The sequence below is a fragment of the Protopterus annectens genome, chromosome 7.part0 (assembly GCF_019279795.1).
Source record: "Protopterus annectens isolate FY-2018-M chromosome 7.part0, PAN1.0, whole genome shotgun sequence".
Lineage (NCBI taxonomy): Eukaryota > Metazoa > Chordata > Ceratodontiformes > Protopteridae > Protopterus > Protopterus annectens.
This window is the reverse complement of record NC_056739.1, coordinates 1,659,500,853-1,659,516,439: the sequence shown is the minus strand read 5'-3', so window position 1 is coordinate 1,659,516,439 and position 15,587 is coordinate 1,659,500,853.

Here is a 15,587-nt window from a genome sequence, read left to right as displayed (position 1 = left end):
TGAGGGACACTGCGAAAATAATCAAAACATAGAAAATGTCCCAATTACAGGACATTATTATATTCTACGTTTCATTAATAATTGCATAAAACAGTTATTTTATATATGACACTTCTATACGTTATGTGAAGTAGCATAATCAATTCAAATGCAACTATATTAAGCTTTTATTTGTGCAGATAAGTATAATCCTGTACTATGCATGGCTGTAGGTATGTTTTGTCCTGGAAAGTCTGACATTTCTACAGAACATTTCCCACTTTGGCCATTTGGAAAGGCGGCAACCCTATAGGACCTTTATGTAGAGACGTCAGACTTTGCAGGGCAACACATACCCACAGCCAGTAGAAAGGGGAGTACTTCACTGTTTTGCCTAAATAAAAGGTTACTCTTGTAACATTATAGTTGCTTATATGTTACCTATAACATTTAGGTGTTTCAGGTGAACATAATTGTTTTATGCAACTACTATAGACAGTATATAGGTAATCTTTGCACTAAATCACAGGACATTTGCCATAATTACAGTTATTTTGCAGGACACAACTGCCCAAAGGGGAGCATCCCTCGCAAAGGTGGACAGGTGGTAACCCCAACCCTATTATTCTATCAACTTTCTAAGGTAGTTGGCAGAACATGCGCTTTCTCTCACTATCAGGCCTCTCATACGAATGAGGAAGAATGAACACTGAATCAGGGACACTGCATAACAACCTCAGGGACACATTTAGAAGGTTGGTGCTATTAACCTGACACATTGACTGACACAGAGCACATATGTATTCATACACATTGTCTCAGATACATGCTGTTTATGACTCTTACATGTTGTATTTATTCATTACGTGTATTCCGCTACCTTTCCTCCTAATATCACTAGTTCTAGGAGAGTTTAGTTGGGACTGTGTTAGATTCTGATTCATAATCACGGACGTCCCTGGTAATCGGGGACAGTTCAATGATATGGTCCCTATGTGTTCCCCCAATGTTTTACAGACTGTCCAGTAGATGTGCTCTTAAGGTTTGGGAGGTATGGGCGTCTGCTATACCCACACTGGAATATTACTTACACCCACAGGGCAGTCCTAATACATGTCTACCAGCCAACACCTGCATGCCTAGCCCCTATAATCTCATACCCATAGTTCCTCTACCTGCCACTACTCTACAGCACTCATCCTTACTGTGGGCGCCGGTGGGATATGAACACACCCCTACACACTGTCCACTCTGCCTGTGTCGAGACACATGTCATACGTTGTGTCAATCCATGTGTTATCAGACTTGCACAACCTATTGTTCCATGTACAGCTATATCCTGGTCGCAATAGTGTTTACTCCCAATGGCTGGAAGGACCAAATTTTTGGTGTCCCACAAGAGACTTCGCTGTCCATGTTTAAAGTGTAGACCTTGTAGATCTCTCCCACTGCTAGTTTCCTGCCGATGGTCTGGGACGCAGTGTTGTATTTACAGCTCTCTCTGTTCTGAGTCAGGCAGAATTTTTTCCCTCCCTCCCACCCATTTAAGTTGTCTTGTTAAATACCACTGTCTTTCTAGTTGCCCGCCTCTTATGTTAATCTGACCATATATCTCATTTCTCTCTACTTTCACTGGCTTATGTGAGTAATCACAAAACCATCACTTTTGAAATCCCACCCCTTCAATTATTTAAATTTATTGGCCATCCTACAGTATTTCATAGCACCAAAATACAAAAGTAACCACCCCTTTCAGTCCATCTTACTGTTTTAAAAATAGTAACTCTCCACTAAACCTTAACTTTTTAAACAGGTAAAACTCAAGTTACCTACTTTCATATCTAACTTCTCTAGTGCACACTGCAGAGTGCATTCTTTTCAATCTTACCTTTAAGCATCCCTGTTACTAGCACTTTCTCTAATACCTAAAAAGATCATCTCTACTTGACTCCAAGTAGACTTTTCTCTATCTGTTAAACCTAGCACTTGCTCCTACAGTACTTATTACCTTGATACGGCACTCTTATAGATAGCACCCCAAAAAGGCAAACCCCATTTCTCGGTCACCCACGTCCCCGAATCTCTTTTAAAGTTTTTTGTCTAGTCCTTCTAGCATGTCGAGGATCAGTTGCTTGTGTCCTCTCCTGCTCAGCTGGTGAACCTGGGAATATTGAGGCAATGTTACAATTGCCTCATGTACACAGACAACCCTCTCCTCCTCCCACAAAACACAAATACATGTGAGAGATGCAACTATACGGCCAAACTGGAGGCTGAGCTCTCTCAACATAGGACTGGCAAGACCAGTCAGGAGGAGAAGGTTACCACACACACTATAGACCCAGTCTCACATAGTACCATCACAACCTCAAATCATACACATAAACACACAAAGACATACTCGGCTCTGATCAAAAATCTACCAAAACAGCAGAGGCCACCAAAGCAGACACCCAAACAACCACCACCTCAGAACACAACACCTGCAACACATAGACCTCACAGTCAGAGTGTCAAACAGTCACAGCCCTTAAGGCCAAACACAATGCCAGACACACTAGTCATTGGTGACTCCATAGTCAGACACACTGACGTCCGCCACCAGACTGAGTAAGGAGAAGGTCACAGTAAGCTGCCTGTCGGGCGCTAGAATCCGCCACATAACGCAAGCACTCAGGTCTCTCAACAGCAGGTACAAATGACTCAGTCATTGTCCACGCTGGTGTAAACGACCTGAGACGTACCTCCTTGGACTACATGAAAAGAGACATTGAGGAGCTCTCTGATTATGTAGCCCAGGCAGGTATGACCCTGACCTTGAGCAGTATCCTACCTTCACCAAGAATGATGCCACAATACAGAGATAAGATGATCAGCTTTAACAATTGGCTTAAACTCTGGTGTCATTCAAAGGGGAGCCAATGTCTGTCTGCCTGGGATGACATGCTGGACAAGCCACGCTGCTTAAGGGACGGCTTGCACCTGTCACCCTGGGATTCGGATATTGGCAAAGGCTCTTGCCACCCCATAGTGCCTTTTTAGGCAAGGCTCAAATTCTAAACCTACCACCCTAGAACACAAAAAGGAAAAAAACTAAGGGTAATGCTGCTCAATGCCAGAAGTCTAAATCTCAAAATGCACACTGAGGCCCTTCTCAGTATGGAGAACATCGATGTCTGTGCAGTGACAGAAACCTGGTTCAAGGCTCCTGAGAGCACCCCAGCACTATCAGGTTTTACCTCTTATCATGCTCCGCCCCAAAATCCGGACAATACCAAGAAAGGAGGTGGGGTATCCATATTCATCAAAGACACCCACACCTCAAGACTGGTGGCAACGCACGATGCATCGGAGACCATCCAGGTGCAATTAACCATAGGCAAGACTGCTCTACAAATTGTAGCATGTTACAGGCCACCCTCACAAACTCAGGAACCTCACATGGCCTTCCTGAAAACACTAGAGGGGATAAATGTATCACCAAACACCATCATACTAGGTGACTTCAATTACCCTAATATAGACTGGGAACACTACTCAAGCCCAAACACCCTAGCCCAAAAGTTCCTGGAATTCATAAACTCAAATGCCATGGAACAACTAGTCACCATCCCCACAAGAGAAGAAAACATACTTGATCTCATCATCACGAACATGGGAGCACAATGTTCAACACCGGAAGTATACCCCTCACTGGTGAGATCAGATCACAAACTAATCTCGCTGGAGGTCCTCATCCCACCCCACCTGAAATAAAAAGGCCACAGTAAAGAACTTCTCAGAAGCCGACTTCACACTTCTAAAGACTAGTGTGGTCTCCTTTAAGGCCCCCGAGCCAGCAGAAAACAGTACTCAAGCCGCTGAATCACTTACAAATGCCTTCTACCAGCACCTGCAGGACTGCATGGATAAGGCAATCCCAAGCAAAACAAAGACTCTTTGTACCAAAGGCAAGCGTCCAGTCTGGTGGACCCCAGCCATAAACAAACTCTACAACAAAAGGAGGAAGCTACTACAAGATAGAGCAAAATCCTTAAAAGGTAAGACACCCTTGATCACTATAAGTAAAAAACTAAGAGCTCTCATAAAATCATCCAAAGCAAATTTTGAGAGAAAAATAGCTAAAGACTCAAAAGACAATCATAAGGCCTTCTTTAGCTATGTTAGAAACCTGGGAGGAAACTCCCAGATATGCTCAGAACTAGTTCAAAATGATGTGAAGATTACTGATCCTACAGACATTGCCAACATACTGGCTGACAGGTTCAGTGCAAACTTCTCCCCCCCAAAAGGAGAGATATCTATACCAAGCGATTGCAGCCCCCAAACATCTCCAACGCCCAAGTGAGAACTGCTCTCTCCAAAGCAAAACACAGCATCCATGGGACCTGATGGTGTCCCCGGCTGTGTGCTCCACGAACTCAACGAGGAATTAAACCCACAGCTAGGACAGCTGTTTAATCATAGTCTTACCTCTGGATACGTACTCAGGGAGTGGCGCACTGCAACTGTGGTCCCACTTCACAAAGGCGGTGCCTCCACCGACCCTGGAAATTACCGCCCATTAGCTTGACAAGCCTTATCTGCAAAGCCATGGAGAGGATCATAATGGACCTCATAAATAAAGACATAGGAATTTGCAGACTTTGGATCCATCCCAGTTTGGCTTTGTCAAAGGCAGATCATGCCTTCTAAACTTGGTTGACTTTTTCGAAACAGTCACCAAAGCCATTGATGAGGGAAAGGCAGTCCATACAGCCTACCTCGATCTGGCGAAGGCCTTGATACAATACCCCACTCGGGTATCATTGAAAAACTCATCAGCTTAAATGTTAACCCATACATCACAAGATGGGTTGCAAACTGGCTGAGTGACAGAACCCACAGGGTCAGAGTTGCTGGCCATGTCAGACTCAAAGCCTGTCACAAGTGGTGTACCACAGGGCTCAGTCCTGGGCCCACTCTTGTTTGGCATCTACTTTTCCAAGTACAAGCAAACACAGGAGGGTTATGGCTGACAAAGTTTGCAGATGACTGCAAACTGGGCGCCATAGTAGAAAACACATCTGACACAGATATCCTTCAGAAGGGTCTCACAGAAACGGATAACTGGTGCCAGAGCCATGGCCTAAAGTTAAATGCCAAAAATGCATAGTCATACCCTTGGAAAAACAAGGTTACCCCTAGCTACCAAATAGGTGGCAATCCACTGAGCACAGAAGAAGTTATCAGGGACCTGGGGACCCAGGTTGATAGTAGTCTGTCATTCGATACCCATGTAGCTAAAGTAGTTAGGAAGACCTTCTACATTGCCCACCTTATCATGAAGGGATTCTCATCTAGATCAAGGAGGTCATAGTCTCCCTATACTCATCACTCATCAGACCAATGATTGAGTACAATGCCCCATTCGAATGTATCTGACCCGACACTTGCAGCAGCTGGAGAGGCCACAAAAGTTCCTCACCAAAAGGATAAAGGGTCTCAAACATCTGCCCTATGCTGCCCGACTGAAAGAACTCCAGCTCTATTCAGTCGCCACGCTGCTCAGAGGTGACCTTTGCCTAACATACAAGGCCATGTCAAACCCAGATTTGATGAATATGCTTCACCTCAAAAATCTAGATCTGTCAGAGTCACAAGGCGGAGACTTAAACCTCGACACGGCTATTAATAGGACGTGCTGGAGGGATAGATTCATCACCCAAAGACTCCCTATGCTGTGGAATAAAATCCCGGTATATGTGAGGCAGAGCACCTCGCTGGCCTTGTTCAAGAGAAATCTTGACCAATGGATGGGAGATCGCAGATATACCCCAGGGATTACCTCAGTGTCACTGCTCAACAGAAGCACAGCAAAATAATGGGTATAGTTCCCCATACTAAAGGGGTGGCGTAAGCCACAAAACTATGGGCTAGGCTTGTAAATGCCCTCGGGCAGATAGCCTAGTATGAACCTATGAACCTATGAACCTATGTCTGTATGTCTCACCAGCCTAACTGGGGGGGTGGGAGGTAGACATTTGTTGACTGGACCTCGCACCAACATATGCCTGGTCTAAACATATGTTACCTGTAACTGCTGTAACATAACCTAGGTATGTACATGTGTATATTTACTGTAACATATATATATCTATTTACATTAATATATTCAGATATATCTGCATATGTATTCATACATGTATATTCATATCTTGCTGTTTTTTATATATATATATATATATATATATATATATATATATATATATATATACATATATATATATTTGTGTGTTTGTGTGTATATATATATATATATATATATATATATATATATATATATATATATATATATATATATTTGTGTGTATATATATATATATATATATATATATATATATATATATATATATATATATATATATATATATATATATGTACATCAGTGTGTCAATATATTCCCTGCTCATACGCACTTACACATGCGTAAAGGTGTTTATATGCTTCACCAGCATACTAGTGCCTTATTCATTATAACACCAGCACTTCACTCCAGTTATCTTGTAAAAGGGTATGTAGCACGTTATACAGTGGACAGATGTCGCTACATGTTCATGTACGGATTACAGATGGTAATTGGAATGTGATAGTGTGATTCGACCCATCCCTCTTCTGCACAGCCTATTATTCCATCTACTGTCGATGTTTGTATGGGCACATTCCTATTATTTATGTCAACAAATGGAATTCATGTGTTACAGAATTTGTACTTCAACATATATTGTCGTCTGCATGTGAGTATGCATATATACCTATTACGACTTAGCTGACCTCTACAGGTCGGTCCATTAGAACCGGCCCATCCATCCCTGGCACGCCTGGATCCATAATTGTATACCCATAGTTCCTCAACCCCACCCATGTTAAATTTACATGCGTAACATCCATTATCCACTTGTTATCACAGCCATGACACACCTTTACACATTGCCCTCTCCATAGCTTTTGGAGCCCTACACACATTTTGTCCCACCTCATGTATTCACAGGGTCTCCCACCATGTATATTTGCACATATGTGCATTTTCTGGGATTATGAACTCCGGCCATTTGCACTTCCCAGTTTGTGGAGGTCCAGCATGGGACTACATTCATTCTGTGTGTAAAGTAGACATAGCATTTCAACAATGTTACTCCCACTGGTAAAACCCTGCCTGTGGTGTGAGTAGCAGTGCTCTGCTCACTCCTGGGCAGCTTTTTATGACATACGCAGAAAGCACTATATAATACCAACATCGCTCTTGATTTCCTTCACATCCCTTGTGTATGCTTTATTGTTACAATGTCCATTCTTTATATATATATATATATATATATATATATATATATATATATATATTTTTTTTTTTTTCATGTATGTAGATATATATATCTATACACACATATGTGTTTGTGTGTGTGTGTGTGTGTGTGTGTGTGTGTGTGTATGTGTATGTAGATATACATATATATATATATATATATATATATATATATATATATATATATATATACATGCAAATACTTATCTTTCAAGACATGGTAGGTAGACCCGGGGTAATACCCGTTCATCTATGGGCCATCCTGACAAAGACGACTTGGACCGCGAATGCTCTGACCATTGTTAGGGTTGCCACCTTCTCATATGACCGGGATGATACATTTTTGGGACACACATCAGAGTTTACAGGCCAACACATACCCACAGTAATTACAAAGGATAGTACTTTTGTTTTATACCTACATATAAGCTTTTATTGTTGTAGTGGTGTAGTTGCTTATTCTGTTTTGTTTACTCGCTTATTCTGCTTCTTGTAACATTTAGGTATTTTATATAAGGACATAAGTATTGTATGGGACTATTACATAAAATATGGGACATAATTATGTCCTACTATCGCAGGACATTTCACATTTATAATGGTTTTGGAATGGAGACACTTGCCTAGAGGGGGACTGTCCCTCACAATGTAGGACAGGTGGTAACCCTAACCATTGGGCTAGGCTTAGCAATTGGCAGCGTGCTAACACGATGCATTTTGCTTCCACTTTGTATAACTAGTGACACTACAATGGAATATGGGCACTGGGTTTTAAATGTCATTTGTTCGAGGAATGGGGACTCAATATTCAGCTACGTGCCTTTGTGTTTACTTCTTATTGTGGTGTTTGCAAAAATGTCTTGTATGCTTTGCATACATTTCAGTATCCACGGACACTGACAGGAGTGATTATTATTAGAGGCAGGCTGTACAAGTCAGCATTTTAGGTTGCACGAATGCAGCCGACATGTTCATGCCTCCGTGCAGCACTTGGACATGCCCCCTGCCCTCGTACACATTTCCTATGCATGTGGCCGTTATGGCAGTGTGCCTTCATTAATATGCATGTGATGTTGCTGCGCCATCTCTACGACGCACGGTCAGTGCAAGGTTAATGCCGTCCTTGCGCCGAGCGTCATGAATCCCGGGGACTGTGAATGTTGTTGATATCCATATCATTTATATAAGAGATAGAGCAACTTGTAGAATAAGAAAGTATGAAATGAAGGATTGGCTTTTAAGACAAACAAACAAACATGACATCAAAGGTGCGTATGTGTATAGAACCAGTAAAACTAGACAAATATAGTTAATATACTTAACTATGAAAAGTAATGCATGTAACATCAAATGTGAGTCAAGTAATAAGGCAAAAGCTAGCTGTATTGTAAAAGTAATACATATTAAAAAGAGAACCGCATGATGATCTAAGACAGATACTCACATCCTTTCTGATTCCCTTTTCAGTTAGTTTAACTTCAACAAATTGATTCTCCTAATATTTTACTTCATGTAGCTTATCAAACTCTAGGAATATTAAAATGAATTCATTGTGTGCAAGCAAAACTTTTTGATACTGAAGGATGCAAATAGCAATGATATGTAACAAGACTATGCTGACTTACATTATTCTATACAAATAAAACTTAATGTAGTACTAGTGGCTCATGCTCCACAAAAGGTATCTGCAGCACTCAGTAGTAAAGCTGAATAGGAATTAAAACAATGAAAACCTTAGATGCCATTAAGAGCAATTAGTGTGGTCACTGTTGAAACAAAAATAAGATTTGCGTTTGTATTGATCTGCAGGATTTTAATAGAGTAGTTAAGACACTGCTTAAAGCTGAATAAATTGTCTCAGGGATGCCAAATGATATTTTTTCTTACTGCTAGGTATAAACTAGAGTGTCAGGCACATAGGTTGGGATGAGCAAAGCTCCAAATTTTGTAGTCTTCAACTTGGTGTTTTACTGATACCGGAGTGCTCCATAAAGCTGTTACCCAGGTAACTGGAGGCTTGAACAGTGTTGTAAACATAACTGATAATGTATTGTTGAGGGCAAGACAAAATATGAACATTACATGAAATTAAATTACTTGCTAAGAAGCTTAAGACAATTCATTTCAAGGTAAATGAGAATGACTGCAAATCAGAGTAACAAGTCATAAATGCTTTGGCCATATTCACGTTTAAGAGGGACTGAAACCTGGCACTGAAAATAAAATGCAAAGAATTGTGTAATCCAATGTCAGAAAACAATCATTTATTGTGGTAGGTAGTTTCAGGATTGTTGCAGTATCTTTCAAAGATGGGATCTAATATAGTTGCAGTATCACTGCTTCTAAGACAGGTGCTAGATCAAGTTGCATCCTGTGAATGGAGTTATGAAAAAATGTATCCTAGAAGTGGAACTATGAATAAGTAAAGAGTTCTGAAATGCTCAAAAACTACTTAGTGATGATCCTTTATCAAAGTACAGTGGTGTAAATAAACCAGTTGTATTGTAGGCAGATTCCAGTAAGCATGGCATAGAAGCTGACATCTTACAGGACCATTAAGGAGTTGTCTAGGGGTTCAAGACAATTAATAGATGAAGGGAAGATCACTGATCAGAGAGAAAATGAATAATAGTGTATACATATGAGAAAGCCGATGAATATGTTTATTGTAAAAATGTTCATGTAGAAATAAAGCAAATTATTTTGTAAAGCATATTCAGAAAGTCTTTGCACATAGCACTTCTGAGTTGCCAGAGATGTCTTAATCCACAAGATTATTATATAAAAGTGAAATATTAACCAGGCAAGAAACTACACATGTCATATATGTTTAGTTTGTCATATCAACTACTTCATTCAAATGTGGTTACTTATTCAATATTATTCCCACAACGTATGTGTTTTCTCAAAGAAATGAAATGACCTTGGATGTCTACTGCCTTCAGATCTCAGCTTAGAATAAGATTTGGTAAACAAATGCCACATCTCTTCCTTATAAATACTGGTTACTTAAAAGAATATGCAGTTTAATAGCAACATGTGCTAGGCCAGACTAACATTGTCCCAGTCAGGATCTCTTTGTTGTTCACATAAAAGGATTCTGGAAAGTGGTCCAAGACATAACTTTAGCTTATTAAACCATGTTGTACACTGTGTTTAATTATATCAGTACCCCCACAACTACAGGTATACATTTCATTAATCAACTCAAAAACTACGTCTCTTTTGTAAGTATATCCTCCAGCATTTTATCCCCAAGTAACTGTGACCACAGAATTAAATATCTACTATGGCATTATCTTTTATTTCAAAGCAATTTCTGTCAAAGCAGTTAAAAGGTCACTGATTAATTTTATACAAAAACTAATTATGGTCGTTATGATTTACATTTTAATTTCCTCCAAAATATTGCATATTACCAAGTACTGAGAAATGTTTAGATTGCAGTATCTATCTCTCAGTCAACTCACATTTGTCCCAATTAGATTCAAACCCACCGCCACTATATCGCCCCTTAAAATATCCAACTCAAAGGAGGTTGCAAATTTGCAGATTATTGGCCCATTTAAGTTCTGCCTAATGTTTCTATGATACTGTCAATCTGTGTATGATAAGTTATGGGAGCACTACATAATGAATGATGTTATTCTTTCACATGTACTGCCTGCCTTATTACTTGTAGCAGGTTGCAGAATGCAGGTTGTTGTTTGCTCAGTAAATGAAATTATTTTAGAAATATGATGAAAGATGGCTTACTGCTGCTGCATGAGTACACTTACCAAGAATATCTGAAATGGTCAACCATGCTTTTCTAGTTATAATACTCCAAACCTTAGTCTTTGTTCAGTTCCTATATTAAATTCCATTGTATATACTGATGATTTCATTCTAATAATTGAAGCTAAAACCATTACCATGGCACAAAAATACCTGCAACAATAATTTATTTATAAAAGTCTGCACCTGGCTGGCCTCAAGTAAATGTATCTTTGATCCCCAAAATTCAGGTAACATGTTATATTGCACCAAGCAAAAGTTATGATAGGCTGGCTGTCCATGCATTAAAAACAGATCAGGGAGCATCATTACACAGGAAACTAATTTTAACTCTCTGTTTAGATTAAATGTCTCTTTCTTTTAAGTTTTACATAGAAATATATGTAAACAGCATGCTCAAGAAACTCAAAATCTGATGCAACTTACTCAAGAAGAATGAAGAGCTGTATGTTAAAACATTTATTTACAGACTTAAAACATTTAAAATAACACATCAGAGAAGTATAAAATGGAATTGATTTAGATAATCTGATTAATCCAAGTTCCAGCTAAGTCTCCAAATTCATAATTGCATTCATATACTGAATGCAAATATTAACATGCATTGGTGCTTTCTACTTGTTTTCTGTACCATTACATTTTTTTTATTTTATTCTTATATTTATGATAATGTGTCTAAAACTACTAGTTTTGTGCTTCCTTTATGTCAAAGCATTTTATGCATTCTGGCTCAGGTTATGACTGAAATTCTAGTTAACAAAGAAAAGTTATAATAATAATAATAATGATGTTTAACAGACATATAGGATACTTGCTAGAAGAACTAGAGATTCTTCATTTGACAAGCTGCCAAGGACAGAAGGAAACAAATAATTTCAGAGCTGTATTGATGCTGTTACAGAAATTCAAGGAAGTTACACTGAAAGGCTGGCTGGAATAAAAAAAATATCAAACAGGAAGAAATTTAGTCTTATTTTTGCTTTCAAGGAAGAAATAAACTGTGCTCAGGCATTGATATTTTTATACTGATATATATATACTGATATCCGAGAAGAAACATCCACGAGATGCAAATTATATCTGAGAAGAATAGAGTAAAAAGAAAGACCAATAGTTATAAGTCTGTATTCACAGAAGTTATTGCTACAGAAAAACAAATACTTCACTGTTGTTTTTTTGTAGTATTAGAGTGACTGATATCAAGTGAATCAGAGACATGTCAGAATCAAATGGATCAAAAGCTTATTAATGGCTCATTTACATGGCTTTGAAATGGACTGTATTTAAGTTGACAAACTGTGAGAAATATTCCCTGTAACAGCATATACAAAGCTGTTGCAGAGGGATCTACAGCCCCTTCAGCACACATACACAATTACTCAGATATCTGGACAGTCTCCTAAACAAATACACGTGCAGGTGCGTGCACGCACACACACACACACACACACACACACACACACACACACACACACACACACACACACACACACACACATGACTATAAACATAAGTCCACATGAACATGTGCAAACACATATATGTGCACATACATGCACACAAACATGTATTCATGAACACATGCAAACAAATATGTGCACACACATGCACACACACACACACACACACACACACACACACACACACACACACACACACACACACACACACACACACACACACACACACACGTCCAAGTGGATCTCAAAATATAAAATCTATATTCTTGAGTCACAGAAGAGGTTGCTGTCATATCTGACAAAAGTCCACAATACAAAAGTCAGGAAAATTCAGATTTGTGAATGACTTGGAATTCATATTGGTAATATCCAGTTTACATTATCCTCATTCTAATTGGTAGGTGGAAAGAAAAATGGAAAGTGTGAAGAATCATATGAAAAAGACCAGTACAATGTGCTATGACAGTCATATCAGTTTTGGAATCTTGGAGTACTCCAGTGCAAGATACTGGTTTCACTAGCCCAACGTTTGAGTGGCAGACATTCTAAAGTCAAGTTACATACTTCATCTATACTGCTGATGTCTGCAAACCAACACAGATAAACAGCAATGTTGGAAAGAAATTAGAAGAGATAGAAGACTAGTATTTTAGAAACTGCAGAAGATTACCAGATTTATATGTTATCTATGTGACAAAACAAAAGCCATTAGAATGTAAATTGCTGGAAGTTGAATATTTCAGTAAAGCAGCAGAACTAAAGTCCCATGTTGTCTGTGGAAATGATGAAAGGCTCATCCTTATCAAAGTCCCATGTTGTCTTTGGAAATGATGAAAGGCTCCCCCTACTGAAAGGTCGACACTCGAAATACTGAGTGCCAGCAAGCCAAAAAAAAAAGAAAAATTAATAAACTAAAAATAAAACAAGACCAAAAACTCAGGAAAAGAGTGAATTTCAAAGACTGCTCTTCTTTAAACTTCTTTTCTTCAGGTGGCAAGCCCCACTCCATACTTTTATATGCTAACTCCAAGATTGCCATACCACAGAGAAAATGGCATATCTCTAGAAATGGCCATCTTGAATGTAGTATATGTAAGTCCGTTTTTTGGCCACTGGTTACCTGGTGGATGAAATAGAATACTTTGAAATCACAGACAGATGAACAAGACATATATGTCAAAATCTAATTTCCAGAAAGACAAACAACCAGATGTGTCAAATCCAGTCTTGTCATAATAAAAAAGCACCATGGGAAATGTGGAGGTTAAGGGATGCAGAGAGATGCTCATAGGGTTATGGCTTCTTGTAAAGCAGCAATACAAGAAGAGTTGTCCGAAAAGTAAAATCCATTGTCCACTTGAAATCATTTCCATTAATTCTATGGACCTGGGAGTCCACTGATGACACTAAACATGTATGTAGGATATTACAGAATTAAATTATTAAGTTGATTCTAAGTCTGAAATACTTCATTTGTTTTTTTCCGTATTTGTAAACAGTTGTATTTTATGATGTATCTGGCCTATGACATCCTCAGTATAATATTAAGGCTAGTTTTAATAATCAGTATAATGTAACATGTTACCTCAAATATTCTTTTTTAAGTGTATGATAGACATGGAGTATACATGTCTTTAAAGCCAATGAGCTTGCTGCAGATAGAATACTCACTTCATGGAGGCCAAAGGGCACTTCTACATTATCTCTATCCCATTTGCTGTCCATCTACACACCACACCCCACTGTGATCTAAAAGCCAAATTGCTTTCATGATTTATGATAATTGACATGGATAAAGTTAATAGTACATCTTATATGAAGGCTAACACACCTCAGGATTTAATAAAATCCATGTAGGCATAGTGTAGAGCCCACATGCAGTGGTATCATGTCCATGTACACAGTTCCCACTCTGCAGTGCACTGTGCATATTAATCATGGTGTGTTGCCGAGAGAGCTGAGGAACATGGTTATTGGATCAGTGGAGGGAGTGTAGTGCTAACTGTGTCCGCAGATGGGGAAGACACTTCCTGCACTGCACTGTCTGATTGCAGTATATCAATGTATTGTTTTTATTTAAAAAGCATGTTTGCATGGCATGGTTTGGAGTGCAGCATTGTTAAGCATTGCTGAGATACCTGCCAGACATCTAAAAATAGAAACCGGATGTATTTAATTATTTATTTCAATGTCAGCTTTTAGCGTGGCTGAGCAGATTTGCATGGCGCAGTGCAGTGCTCAGCAGTAAAGCTTATATGTAGCTCACATGTATATGTAAAGATATAGCAGAGTTTAACGTAGCCAAAGGGATAGAGTTATGGCCTCATGAACAGTAGGTGCAGGGTTTGAATACATGGAAGGGAAAATAAGCATTTAGTTTTGAAATATAAATTATGGCAATTATTTTTAAATTCTGGCCTGCTGCACTCCGCTAAGCTCTGCTATGACCTGCTAAGACCTGCTAAGCATGGCATAAACACAATAATGTCTGAAATATTTATGCACTGATTAGCTCTGCTTGGCTGGTTTGAGCACCACTAAGCACTGCTAAGCATATGGGTCTTCAGGTTTTCTCACTGCTCAACTGAGCTACTCTGGCTTGTGTGCTGCTAAACAATGCACCATATGTTTAAATATTGCCCAGTGAAATGTAAGGGTAGGAAAACAGGCTATATTAAGCTGACTAGGTGAGAATATAGCATAATCTGTTGGAGTTCTGACTGTGTAGTGGCTTTGGCAGGCATTGGGAAGGTTGTGTGCTTTCAGGCTCAACGTAGGGGCATTCAGGAATCTAGGGTCATGGTTGGACTCCTGGTAAAAAAACATGGTGACTGCCTGCTGCAGGGAAGGTTCCAGGGCTCAGAGTGCAAGGCGGAGGCCTGGGACTGGCTAGCATGTGAAATCACCAGTGTGACAGGTATCCCCCGTACAGGTGAGCAGATTTGTCACCACCATGATGACCTGAAGCATTAAAAGAGGGATTTCTTGGACACCTGGATCCAAGAAGCTCGGGCAGGGAATGCCCCACA